The sequence below is a fragment of the Bos mutus genome, chromosome 23, assembly GCF_027580195.1.
Source record: "Bos mutus isolate GX-2022 chromosome 23, NWIPB_WYAK_1.1, whole genome shotgun sequence".
Taxonomy (NCBI): domain Eukaryota; kingdom Metazoa; phylum Chordata; class Mammalia; order Artiodactyla; family Bovidae; genus Bos; species Bos mutus.
Genome location: NC_091639.1, coordinates 33,722,431 through 33,737,357, shown reverse-complemented (window position 1 = coordinate 33,737,357; position 14,927 = coordinate 33,722,431). Strand labels below are relative to the sequence as shown.

Here is a 14,927-nt window from a genome sequence, read left to right as displayed (position 1 = left end):
AGCAGACAACATAGCACCAGAGGACTAAAAGCAGTGTGGAACCTTAAACAAACCCATAAGTCAGAAAGGGCAAGAAAGAGAAATATCTGGAATACAGGGAAGGATGTTGCTGAAGTCATGTGTGAGAGGGTTACACAACATTAGTGACTGTCTTCTGTAAGAACACAACACAGAACACACCCACAGTCAACCGGCAGCATGCAAAGAGCACTCTCTGCCCCTGCCCTCTGACCTCCAGCACGTGCCTCCCATTGGCTGAACCCTACAGGAAGTCAGAGACTCTGGAGCCTATTGAAATCCGTATAGGTCAGCCTGCCGGGGTACAGGATATGCTAGGAGAAGGTAAGAGTGAGTTTGGAGAGGGCAGAAAATAGCCAGCTCAGGACTTCTATCTGAAATTTTCAGGATCATGGTTAAGAGTAAATAACACGGAAATGGAAAATTCAAACAGTGAGTTTCAGTAAATGACTTTGTGTTGATTTTTTTAAAGGATAGTCATTTGCTAGGCATCATGAAGAGGGTCTTACGTACTTTCAAAGGAAAAACGAGGTAGTCCAAGAATTTTTTTTAAAAAATCAGATGTTTGAAAGAACCATCGTTAAGTGAAGAGAGAAGCCTAAGATTTCAAAATTTTTAGAAACATTCCAGGCCCCAAAGTCGAATTTTGTAGGTAACACCTCACCTTTACTTCTCTCACGCTTAAACCAACATCACAACAAAAAGGTACCTTTGACAGGCACTGGATCCCAAGAATTGCAAGGACCGTTAGGGTTCAAGAGATTCTTTTCACACATGAATAGCCTATACAAAGGGAGTTCATTATGCTGATTTGTAACCATTTGTAACCGACTACTCAATTCCTCTGAACATTTTTAGACTATTCAGATCACTTTCAAAAAAGTGCATATCACTGATTAATTCTCATGCCACTCAGAGTTCTTAACTATTCAGATACGGGCTAAACTAAATTTATCCTTTATAATTTCCTTGAAAAACAAAGATTTTTGCTGCAAATGTGAAGAAGACTGCAGGGACACACTTCATCTCTTTTTTAAAAATTGAGGTAAGAGTCACAGAACACAGAATTAAGCATTTTAAAGAACATAGTTCAGTGACACATCTATGTAGTTCCAAACATTTTTATCACCCCAAAGGGAAACACAATACATGTTAAGCAGTCACTCCCCATCCTTCCCTTCCTCTAGGGCCTTGCAACCACTTACCTGCCTTCTGTCTTTAGGTTTACCTATTTTGGATATTTCATATAAATGGAATCATATAAAACGTGACCTTTCCTGTTTGCCTGCTTTCACATAGCAATGTTTTCAAGGTAAATTCATGATGTAGCATGTGTCAATACTCATTCTTTCTTATGGCTGGGTGATATCCCCTTACGTCGGTATTAATATTTTTTCATCAGTTCATCAGTTGATAACATGGGAGCTGTGTTTCCAGCTTTTGGCAATTGTAAATAATGCTGTGGTGAACATGAGTGTATATGTACTTATTTGAACCCAGGTCTCCCGCATTGCAGGCGGATTCTTTACCAGCTGAGCCACAAGGGACGTCCAAGAATACTGAAGTGGGTAGCCTATCCCTTCTCCAGGGCATCTTCCCAACCCAGGAATTGAACCGGGGTCTCTTACACTGCAGACGGATTCTTTACCAGCTGAACTACCAGGGAAGCCCTACTTATTTGAACACCTATTTTCAGTTTTTTTGGGTATACACATAGGAGTGGAATTGCTGGGTCATATGGCAATTCTGTTTAACTTTTTGAGGAACTGCCAAATTGTTTACACAACCTTTTAAGGGAACTCTGAAACCCTTTTAGAAGCACTCATTTTACAACCACTAGATATCATACCTAGAGTAACTAAGCCCATTCTTGCCTATAAATTAAAACATGGTCCAGAAATTTTTCTATGTGGAAGATACTCCAGTTAGCAGTTGACTTTGGTTCTTATAATTTATTTAGGTTATTGGTTTATAAAGTAATACATGTTCACTACAGAATTTTTAAAAAAACAATAGGATGCAAAAAGAAAACATCATTTGTAACCCACTGTGAACTCTTATGGAGAAGGCAATGGCAACCCACTCCAGTACTCTTGCCTGGAAAATCCCATGGGTGGAGGAGCCTGGTAGGCTGCAGTCCATGGGATCGCTAAAGTCAGACAGGACTGCGCGACTTCACTTTCATGCATTGGAGAAGGAAATGGCAACCCACTCCAGTGTCCTTGCCTGGAGAATCCCAGGGATGGGGGAGCCTGGTGGGCTACCATCTATGGGGTCGCACAGAGTCGGACACGACTGAAGCGACTTAACACCAGCAGCAGCAGTGAACTCTTAATACACACTTTTTTTTTTTACAAAAATAGCCTCAGAGTGCTTATCAATAAATCCAGCCTGAAATAGAAAATGAAATTAAGTCAAAGAATAAAAACAACACAGTAAACCTCTGAATGGTAACAATTTCACATCAGAAACACCCCCGTCTAGCTTTTTCAGTTCAACCCGTTGCTCTAAAAACCTGAAGCACGATTGTATGATTGTATAGGATAATTCAATTCAGTTCAGTTGCTCAGTCGTGTCCGACTCTTTGCGACCCCATGGACTGCAGCACACTAGGCTTCCCTGTCCATCATCAACTCCCGGAGCCTGCTCAAACCCGATCCCATCACTTCATGGCAAATAAGTGGGGAAACAGTGACAGACTTTATTTTCTTGGGCTCCAAAATCACTGCAGATAGTGACTGCAGCCATGAAATTAAAAGTTTCTTGCTCCTTGGAAGAAAAGCTATGACCAACCTAGACAGCATATTAAAAAGCAGAGACATTACTCTGAGCCCTGAAGAACTGATGCTTTTGAATTGTTGTGTTGGAGAAGACTCTTAAGAGTCTTAAGGGATCAGATGCCATGATTTTAGGTTTTTGAATGTTGAGTTTTAAACCAACAATAAGTAGGATAATTACTCTTTGAGTTGCTGAGCCTGCATATAGAAGGTGTGGTTTGGGTTGGTTTTTTTTTTTTTTTTTTTTTTTTGCTGTTGTTGTTTTTTTAAATCTATTTATTGACTTAATATTTATTTTCTCCTTTGGAATTGAGTTGAGAAGAGTGAAGGGACTCAGCCATATATATTGGGTTTCCCTTGTGGCTCAGCTGGTAAAGAACCCACCTGCAATACAGGAGATGTGGGTCTGATCCCTGGGCTGGGAATATCCCCTGGAGAAGGGGAAGGCTGCCTACTCCAGTATTCTGGCCTGGAGAACTCCACGGACTGTGATTGCAAAGAGTCGGACATGAGTGAGTGACTTTCACTTTCACTTTTCACTGAGATCCTATTATATAGCTCATCGGATGAAAAAAACATCAGTAGCGACAAAAGCCTGGCAGTATCTACTGATGGCAAGGCTGTGGAGCCATATATATACATGTATCCATTCTCCTTCAACCTCCTGTCCAGGCTGCCAGTTACCTGAGCAGAGTTCCCTGTGCTATACAGTAGGTCTTTGTTAGTTATCCATTTTAAATATAGCAGTATCACATCAGGGACCATTCTAAAAGCATGGTAATATTATCAGAATTTTTGGTTGTTGCCATTTAATTATTGTTGCCATTTAATTATTTCATCAATAATTTTACTTTTTCTTTACAAGTCTTTAATTATTCAGCAAACACACTGACTGGTTACTACCTGCCAGTTACTATGCTAGGGCTTGGAAATAAAGTGAAAACTACCCTCAGGAGACACGTTAATACTGTAAAATAAGAAAGGTTCTGTGATAAGATATGCACAGGAACTGGGCAAAGCACAGTGGAAGGAATATGGAATTCATATTTAAGGGGCTGATCTAGAAGAGCTGATCACTTAAATCAAACTGAAGTGAATAAAGTGCTTACTTATACTTTTCCTGTAATATTGATATTAAACAGAATTAATTTTAAACCTCAATTATTTTTGTTCCCACCTACAGTAATGTAAAGACTTCCCCGGTGGCTCAGACAGTAAAGTGTCTGTCTACAATGCAGGAGACCTGGGTTCAATCCCTGGGTGGGGAATATCCCCTGGAGAAGGAAATGGTAACCCACTCCAGTACTCTTGACTGGAAAATCCCATGGGCGGAGGAGCTTGGTAGGCTGCAGCCCATGGGGTCGTGAAGAGTCGGACACGACTGAGCGACTTCACTTCACTTCATAGTAATGTAAATTATCCAGAAAGCACTATATTTTAAAATGGCATTGAAACCAAACGAAAGACATTGGTCATCATTTCCTATCAAGATAGGTATCTTTGGGGGCTTTCCTGGTGGTACAGTGGTTAAGAATCTGCCTTGCAATGCAGGGGACACTGGTTTGATCCCTGTTCCAGGAAGATCCCACATGCTGTCGAGCAGCTAAGCCCATGTGGCATAGCTACTTCGTCTGTGCTCTAGAGCCCTCAAGCCACAACTATTGAAGTCCATGCCCCTAAAGCCCGTGCTCCACAACAAGAGAAGCCACCACAACAGGAAGCCCAAGCACCGAAACTGGAGGGTGGCCCCAGCTCACCACATAGACAAAGCCAGCACACGGCAATGAAGATCCAGACCGGCCGAAAATAGATACATCAATAAATGACAGGTATGGAGGGGCCTGGCAGGCCACAGTGTACGCAGTAGCAAAGAGTCAGACGTGACTTAGCAACTAAACAACTTTTGTTTTAAGGATTATAAGAATTAAACTGTAACAAGATGTTCTCCTCGTTTTTAGTTGGGTTGTTTGCTTTCCTACTATTGAGTTTTGAGAGTTTTTCTAGATACAAGTCCTTTGTTGGGTATATGATTTGAAAATACTTCCCCCCACATCTATAGCTTTCCATTCTCTTGATGTCTTTCACAAAGCAAAAGGTTTTCATTTTAATAAAGTCCAGTTTGTCCATTTTTTTCTTTTCTGGGTTGTGCTTTTGATATCAAGTCTAAGAAAGCTCCCTGATCCCAAGTCATGAACATTTCTACTCTAATTTCTTGTGAAAGTTTTATAGTTTTACACTTTACATCTATGATCTATTTTTCAATGAAGTGTGAGATTGAGGTCAAGATTTTTTTGACTTTAGCTTCTTGTGGCATACTTTTGCATTTGGATGTTCAGTTATTCCAACATCATATGTTGAATAGACTATCTTTTAACCATTGAATTGCTGTTTTACCTTTGTCAGTAATTGACATTTTCTGACTCAGTTGTTTGATACAGACTGATCCATTGGTCTCTGCCTCTATCCCTCCACCCGCACCACAGCATCTTTTTTTTTATTTTATTTTTAAACTTTACAATATTGTTATTAGTTTTGCCAAATATCTAAATGAATCCGCCACAGGTATACATGTGTTCCCCATCCTGAACCCTCCTCCCTCCTCCTTCCCCATACCATCCCTCTGGGTCGTCCCAGTGCACCAGCCCCAAGCATCCAGTATCGTGCATCGAACCTGGACTGGCAACTCGTTTCATACATGATATTATATATGTTTCAATGCCATTCTCCCAAATCTTCCCATCCTCTCCCTCTCCAACAGAGTCCATAAGACTGTTCTATACATCAGTGTCTCTTTTGCTGTCTTGTACACAGGGTTATTGTTACCATCTTTCTAAATTCCATATATATGCATTAGGGTACTGTATTGGTGTTTTTCTTTCTGGCTTACTTCACTCTGTATAATAGGCTCCAGTTTCATCCACCTTATTAGAACAGAATCTTGATTATTCTTCCTTTATAGTAAGTTTTAAAATTGGGTAGACTGATTTCTCCTACTTGATCCTTCTTTTTCAAAATTGTGTTGGCTATTCTGCTCCCTTCCCCTTTCCAAATAAATGTAAGAACCAGCTTGTCTATATCTGCAGAAATCTTACTTTTGATTAGACTTTTGATTGGAATTGTATTAAATCTATTGATTTCTTGGAGAAAATTGGCATGTTCAACTAAATTGGATCTTCCAATCCATGAATCCAGTATGTTTCTCCATTTATTTATGTCCTTTGATATCTTTCTTTAGTGTTTATAGTTGTCAGCATGCAGATCCTGAACAAGTTTTGTTAAATTTATATTTAAGTATTTCTCTTTTAAATTTTTTAAATGAAATATATTTTGAATTTTGATTTCCGAATTGTTTAAACATATAGAAATATAATCGTTTTGTGAATTAGCCTTATCTCTTATAGTTGTGCTAACTTCATTTTTTAAAAAAAAATATTTATTTTTATTTATTTATTTGGCTGCACAGGGTCTTTTGTGGCATGTGGGATCTAGTTCCCCCACCAGGGATCAAACCAAGGGCATCAGCATTGAGAGCTCAGAGTCTTAGCCACTGGACCACCAGGGGAGTCCCTTCATTTGTTAATCTAAGAGTTTTTAGTAAATTACTTGGGATTTTCTATGTAGAAAATCATGTCATCTACAAATACACAATATTCTGTATTTTTTCTGTATCCAAAATGTGTTTATTGGGATGGTTTCCCATTCATCCTGATACAGGGTACTTTAAGTGCTGCTTCCATCTGAAGAAGCATCCTCTGTAAGCCTTGCTTTTCTCCTATAGGCTGGCAGAGGACAATAGAGCAGCCAAACTATGATTTGTGCATGGCGAAAGATAGTGGTGATTTTATAGCATCCTGGGCATTTCACATCCATGAAATACAAATTGGAGCTCTGCATCAGGCACTTCTTCCTGTGTTTCCTCTTTTCCACTTCTGGAGAGGGATGAAGGTGATCCTTTGCGAAAGTCACGTTCTCATGGGGAGGTCGTCACTGCCAGAAAGGCCATATTTTCTTTCATATGCTTTTGTATGCCTTTTATTGCTACTTTCTCTGACTTATTGCACTGACTAGGACTTCCTGTATTACACTGAATAGGAGTGATGAAAGGACATCTTTGCTTTGTTCCTGATATTAGGGGAAAGCATTCAGTATTTCACCATTAAACATTACATTAACTGTAGGTATTTTGTAGATGGCCTTTATCAAATTAAGGAAATTTCCTTCTATTTCTATATCGCTGAGAGTTTTTATCATGAATGGATGCTGGATGACTTCAAATGCTTTTTCTGCATTGTTGGATATACTCAAGTCATTTTTCCTCTTTAGTTTTTTAATATGGTGAATTACACTGATTGATTTTTATATTTGGAGCCAGTCATGCATGTCTAGGATAAATCCCACTTGGTCATGGAGTAGTAGTCTTTTTATATATTGCTAGATTTGATTTTCTAGTTTTTTTTGTTGTTGTTGCTGTTTCACGATTTTTGTGTACTGTTCATGAGGGATAGTGGTCTATAATTTTCTCTTCTTGTACTGTCTTTGTCTAGTTTTTTTGGTATCAAGGCAATTCTAGCCTCATAAAATGGGTTGGGAAGTGTTCCTTTCCCTTCCCTTCTGTTTGCTGGAAGAGATTGTATAGAAATAGTGCTATTTGTTTTTTTAAAGTTTGATAGAACTTACCAGTGAAGCCATTGGGTCTGGAAGTTTGTTTGTTTTTAAGGTTTTTAACCTGTGGATTCCATTTCTTTAATACATATGTTACCTATTTCTTCTTTGGGTGAGTTTTGGAGTTTTGTGGCTTTTAAGGAATTGGTCCATTTCATCTAAGTTATTGAATTTATATACATAGGGTTATTTAGAGTACTTTTTTTTTTAACATCTCTGAGGTCTTTAATGACATCAGTAATTTGTGTCTTTTCTATTTTTTAATTGTTATTAATAGTACTTTGATTTCATTGATCTTTTCAAAGAACCAGCTTTTGATTTTACTGATTTTATTATTTTTCAGTTTTAAGTGGCTTTTTTTTTTTCTCGCTTTATTATTTCCTTCCTTCCACCTTCATTTGGCTTACTTTGCTTTTCTTGGTTTCTTAAGATGGATGCTTAGTCTGTTGATTTAAGACCTTTCTTCTAATATAAGCTAATTTATAATGCTATAAATTTCCCTTTAAGAGCTGATTTAACTTCATTCCACAAAATTTTATGTGTTGTGTTTCATTTTTGTTCAAAAATATTTTATAAAATGCATGCATCCCAATGTTCATTGCAGCATTATTTACAATAGCCAAGACACAGAAACACCTAGATAACCATTGACAGATTAATGAATAAAGAAGATGTGGAATACTCAGTCATAAGAAAGAATGAAATAATGTCATTTGCAGCAACAAGGATGAACCTAGAGATTATCATAAGTGAAGTAAGTAAGACAGAGAAAGACAAATATCATATGGTATTGCTTATATGTGGCATCTTAACAAAAAAAGATAGAAATGAACATATTTATAAAACAGAAAGAGACTCACAGACATAGAAAACAAATTTATGGCTACCAAAAGGAAAGGGAGGAGGAATGAATTAGGAGGTTGGCATTAACATATATACACTACTATACATAAAATAGATAACCAACAAGGACCTACTCAATAGCACAGGGAACTATATTCAGTATCTTGTAATAACCTATAAGGAAAAAGAATCTGAAAAAGAATATAGTTGCTACCTCCCCAAGTTGCCTTCCATTAGACCACTATTCTCCTTCAGGAAACAGCAAACCTTCCTTTAATTTACTGACTAAAGAGTTAATATTTGGCCCATTAGGAAACCTACCTGACTGAGCTCCAGTGCTGTGATTGAAGACTATTCTGATTGGTCAAGGCCAGTGCCTACCGGTCATTAAATATTTGAAACATCATCTGTGCCAGTACCTTATGTTTGTACAGCATTTTTAGCTTATGAAAGATATTTACATATATTATCTCAGTTAAGTTTCATGCCAACTCTGGGCCATCAGTAGGAATTGTTATAGACATCATAAAATATTTTAATTATAGAATTAACACATATGAGTGTGGAAAATGAATTATTATTTGGGGACTCTCTGCTCGGAAAAATGATCACTTACCCGATGGCATCCCACTCCAGTATTCTTGCCTGGAAAATCCCATGGACAGAGGAGCCTGGTAGGCTGCAGCCCATGGGGTCGCTATGAGTCGAACACGACTGAGCAACTTCACTTTCACTTTTCACTTTCATGCATTGGAGAAGGAAATGGCAACCCACTCCAGTGTTCTTGCCTGGAGAATCCCAGGGACAGGGGAGCCTGGTGGGCTGCCGTCTATGGGGTCGCACAGAGTCGGACACAAGTGAAGCAACTTAGCAGCAGCAGCAGCAAGATCACATGGTTATAGGAGTTGGGGTCTAAACTCCTAAAAGCTTCAAGAACAGTCATATCTTACGTGCTCGGGTTGAGGGAAGACGATTTCACTCAGCACTAGATAGATATCCAAAGGCAATTCCAGGAAGAAGGCACCAAACTTGTACTGAGGGAAAAGTGGGGTGTGGTTCACAGAGAGGAAGAGCAGGGATATTTTACTAAGGAACAGTGTGAAATGTGGCCCAAAATGTAGTAAAAGATCCTATTTCCATGATCATTTCAGGACACCCACTCTGAAGGGGTTGGAACTGAAATTCTCCAATGCAAATTCACAAAGAGCACCCAAGGCAAAGCCTACTTTGCTTGCTCAATTCTAGAGTGCCGTTGAGGGTGGCAGGAAACGCATTCTGAAGCTACTGAAGCCGAATTACATTTATTGGGTCAGTTTTTCTCCGTCACACTTGGGTCCCTCTAGATCGAGCAGTTGATGAGAAAGCAAGTGAAGAAGTCTGAAATATTATTCACAGCTCCTCAGCGGCTGTTAGCAAGTTCACAGAGGCTTATCCCAGGAGAGAATGGTACTCTAGACCACCATAGTCCTAAAGTTCTTTGTGTGTTTGTGTTCTGTCTGCAATAGCAATGGGACCAATTTCCTCACATCACACTCCTTAGGTCATTTAACAGCAGCATTGGGCCATTCCTTAAGATGGCGCCGGGTGGCAAGATGGCAGTGCCAGTGTCCAAGAGGTCTCTGATGGCGTCCTCAAGGCTGAACTGAACAAGCCTCTCACTTGGGTACTGGTCAAAGATGATGCCCCTGTTGAAGTCCGACTTCAACCATCAAGGACAGAAATCATTATCATGGTTCCCTGGACACAGAAATGTTATTGGTGAGAAGGGCCTGCGGATTCAGGAATTAACTGCTGTGCTTCAGAAGAGATTTCGCTTCCCTGAGGGCCATGTAGAACTTTACAGGGGAAAGGCAGACAGGAGAGCTCCATGAGCCATTGCCCTGGCGGAGTCTGCAGCACACACTTCTAGGAGGGCTTGTTGGAGTGTGCTATGGGTCATCATGAAGAGTGGGGCCAAGGCTGCTAGGTTGTAGTGCCTGGGAAACTGAGGACAGAGGGTTAAATCCATGAAGTTACGGATGGACTGATGATCCACAGTGGAGACCCTGTTAACTCCTACGCAGACACCAGCTGGCTCCATATGCTGCTCAGACAGGGTGTGCTGGGCATCAAAGTGAAGATCATACTGCCTCCAGACCCAAGTGGTAAGAGGGACCCTTAAGAAGCCCCTGCCCACCACTACCATCCCCACTCCAATTGAAGGGAGGGAAGCCATGGATGCCTGCTGTGCCCACAAGTACCCGCAGCATAACACGGTCATAACATGGTCTCTTCGGCAGCTGGATCTGGAGTCTGGATGTTGCTCTATAATAAAATCTTTTTTCTTTTTTTTTAAAGTAGGGTTGGGGAATTCCCTGTCTGCCCAGTTGTTAGGACTCTGTACTCTGCCCGGGGGCAGATTCAGTCCCTGGTGGAGGAACTAAGATCTCACAAGCTGTACGGTGTGGGGGAAAAAAAAGTTAGGGTTGCCTCCAGGTTTCATGGAGCCTGAATCTTATATTATACAATACAATTTGGGGCCTTTTAAAAAAAGAAAACACAATTACAAACAGAAAATTAGCTATAGAACTTTGGAAAGAACTCTACAAGTGAAGGTCCAGGAGCTTTAACTTTATTAGCATCCCAGTGCTTAACAGATCTTATAAAAAGAGGGGAGATTATTCAGTTAAATAGCATAGGAGTATTTTTCACCTCTGCTTAACAGTAATTTTTAAAATTTGCTAAAAGAAAGGGAAACTACCCAAGGAATAGCATAGGAGGTTTTACTGTTTTGTTTGTTTGTTTTATGGACCTGTGCTTCCAAGCTGGGTTTTTTTTTTTCTTTCCAGTACTTTTTAAACAGTTTTATTTAGATAAAATTGACATAAACTTGTATTTAAAGTATACAATCTACATTTTATAAAATCATCAGTATAATCAAGATAGTGAATATATTCATCACCCTCAAAAGTTTCCTCATGTGCCTCCCCCATCCAGGCCCTCCTTGTACCCCAGCACCTATTTTTTCATATATTTTAATCTGCTTTTGTAGTTGTTGAAGGCAGAAGGATAAATCTGGATCCTGTTGTTTTATCTTGTCCAAAAGTAGATGCCTTCAGGCTTTTTGTTTGGTCTGTTGTATTTTATTTTTGTGTTTGTGTGTGTGTGCTCAGTTGTGTCCAGCTCTTTGCAACCCCTTGGATGCCAGCTCACTAGGCTCCAATGTACATGGCATTTTCCAGGCAAGAATACTGGAGTGGGTTGCAGTTTCCTACTCCCAGGGGATCTTTCCCACCCAGGGATCAAACCTGCATCTCCTGTGCCTCCTATATTGTCAGGTGGATTCTTTACCACTGTACCACCTGGGAAGACTTTATTTTTACTGGAGTATAATTGTTTAACAATGTTGGGTTAGTTTATGATGTACAACAGAGTGATATATGCATTGTGATATATGTGTGATATCCATATATCCCTTCTCTTTTGGAACTTCTCCCCACTCCCATGCTCTAGGTCATCACAGAGCACTGAATTGAGTTCCCTGTACTGTACAGCAGATTCCCAGTAGCTGTCTGTCTGCACCCCAGTTGTCACTGCAGCGCTTTTTACAATAGCCAGGACATGGAAACAAGCTAAATGTCCAACAACAGATGAATGGATAAAGTAGATGTGGTGCAGGCTTTTTTAACACAGAGAAAAACATAAACAACCCAAATATAAAGAAGTGAAGAGACACTCCTTTCGGGTAAGTATGGTTTTGAACAGAGAAACCAGAAGAACAATAATCCACGATGAACTCCTCAATCTTAATTCGAGCAAAAGGGGAGGAGAACACACCCAGGAAGAGGTGTGTCCAGTCCATATGGGTCTTTCTTTACAAATTCACAGATGCACTTTAGGGATGTAGTCATCAAGGCAGAACTCATGTAAAAGAAGCAAAGACATTTCCTCCCATACCTGACTTGTCATGAACCCACAATGAAATTAATTTTGGTTTCAGTCTATGTGTCCTGGGTATGAGCCACTATGATGTGGCTGGATGTGTACTCGTGCCAGAGTGCAGTTTCTGTATGAATTCAGTAAATGTTCAATTCTTCATAGTGTTCACTGAGCACCTGTACCTACCCTGGGGATTTGCACAGACCCTTGAATCCTCCCTTGCCCTCCGCTTAGGCTCTGGCACGTTTATCATCCAAGGCTGGGCCCAAACGCTTCTTCTAGGTTCACTCAACCTAGTCATTTTTTTCTTCCAAAGTACTTGCCAACTGTACTTTTAGTTCTCAGTGAACACTGTTTCCTGAATACCTTGTCTTATTATGAAATGTTTTTCCAGTGTATGTATGAACAAGATCATAAATCTCTTGAAGGCAAGTCTATATCCATATTACTTCTTAGAAGCTCCACCCACATCACAGAGCCTAACACAGTTTGATATATATTTATTTTATTTTAATATCATTATTATGTAATTAATACTTGTCCTTGATGGAAATATTCATTATGGAAATGTTAGATGATGCAGATAAGCAAAAAGATTTAAAAATTAACCATAATTCCAATATTGGAGAGTAACTACTACTGATATTTTGTATAAGGTGTACACCAAATAGGATGTATAGAGGAGCCAAAATTTTAATGGAATAAATTGAAATATACACAGCCACAAGTAAGATGGGGTTACAGGGATGCAGTGACATTTCTTGAGAAGCCAGGAAGATGATGTATCACTTGTGACCCAGAGCAGGTAGCATAACTGTGCCTTTAGAGACTTGGCCGAGCATGTGGTCCAGAAAATACTTCTCCCGTCACTTCTTGGAATTCTTATAGCAGGAATAAAGTCCTCTGGCGATAGTATTCAAACAATGTCAGGAGACATGAGGTCCCCAAACCCGCAACATCATCTGGGAACTTGCTAGAAATGCAAATTCTCAAGGCCCATCCCAGACCTACTGAATCAGAAATCCTGGTGGGCCCAGCAGTGTGTGTTTTAACAAGCCTTCCAGATGATTCTGACGTACAATAAAGTTAGAGAACCACAATGTACGATTGCGGGGGGTGGGGTGTATCTTGTTCATTATTGAGTTCTCTGTCCCAGAAGGTCAGGAAGAATTTGCTAAATCAAGAATACAAACACCCCTAGAGATGCATCACTTGTTAACATTATTTTTATTATGGCATATTTCTCATCAAAATATATAAAAGATATAATGAGTACCCAGTATATCCAGCACTATCTATAGCAAATTAAATCTTAACAGTTGGCCACATTTCCTTCAGATATTTTTTTGGAGAACAAAAGCATTGCAGATTCAACTGAGAGCTTTCTGCATGTTCTCTTTCCAATCTCATTCTTCTTTCTACTTCTTCAGAAATAACCAAGATCATGAATCATTAATCATTCTTGTACACGTTTTATGCTTTAACTGCATATTCATGTATCTGTAAACAATATATGGCACTATTTTGCAGGTTTTAAAACTATTTAAATGGTGTCACACTCTACATACCCTGCAATTAGCTTTTCTGAATTGTTTTTAAGATTTATCACTGTGCAGACCCAAAGCTGTGATTCATCATTGTAATTGCTGTATAATATTCCCTTCTATGAATACCTGATGATATATGAATCTGATCTTCTATTAATGACATTTAAATGTCTCCAGTTGATTTAGTTTTTCACTATTAAAAGTAATGCTGCCACAAACATATATATCTTCTGGTGCAATCAAATTGTTTCTCTAAGGTACAGACCAAAGAGTCGATTTTGTGGGATGTAGGAATCAGAGCATTTCCAATCTTAATAGATAAATTGCTCCCCAAAGTGGCTGTACCAATTTCAATACCCTTTTCCAACATTTGCTATCGTTGAAGTTTTAGATTTTTGCCAACCTGATGAGTATGAAATAATATTTCATTTTTATTATAAATTTCTCACTACCTTAATTTCTAGCGAGGTTCAGCACCTTTTCATATTCTCACAAGCCATTTGGATTTGAGAGATGTACAATTAACACATATTTACATAAAAGATAATAAATCCCTAACATCATCTGTACTTTTTTTAAAAATTAACTTTTGGCTGCACTGGGTCTAGTTGCTTCTTGCAGGCTTTCTCTAGCTGTGGCAAGCAGGGGCCATTCTCTGTTGCAGTGCGCAGGCTTCTCTTTGCAGTGAGTTCTCTTATTGCAGAGGACGAGCTCTAGGACCCACAGTCTTCAGCAGTTGCAGCACGTAAGCTCAGTAATTGTGACACTTGGGCTCAGCTGCCCAGTGGCATGTAGGATCTTCCTGGACTAGGGATCAAACCCATGTCCCCTACCTTGGCAGACAGATTCCTAACCACAAGGGAAGTCCTCATGTATGCTTCTGAAAGAGTATACTAGCTTGACAGGGAAGAGAAAGTGGAAATCCCTGCCAGATGGGAGAAGATGGAGTGAGAAGGTAGAGGTATCATTTGCCATCCTTAAGGTCCTTTCCAGGGCTGGTCCTGGCTGATTGTCACATCAGCTGTGTTTCCTTCCCCCTAGATCTGGAGTCCCTAGGAGAGGCTGAGGGAAAGTGGAGTTGTAGTTCTCTTCTTCATCAAGGAAGGACTTTTCTGGTCCCGAGTTTTTTCAGCCTTCTTGGACTCAAGACTAATTAACCCAG

General features: G+C 39.6%; 1 pseudogene; it reads left to right on the top strand.

Moving 5' to 3' along the window:
- Positions 1–434: 434 nt before the first annotated feature.
- LOC102272874 (small ribosomal subunit protein uS3-like) lies at positions 435–12,500 on the top strand (annotated as a pseudogene).
- The last annotated feature ends 2,427 nt before the right edge of the window (positions 12,501–14,927 follow it).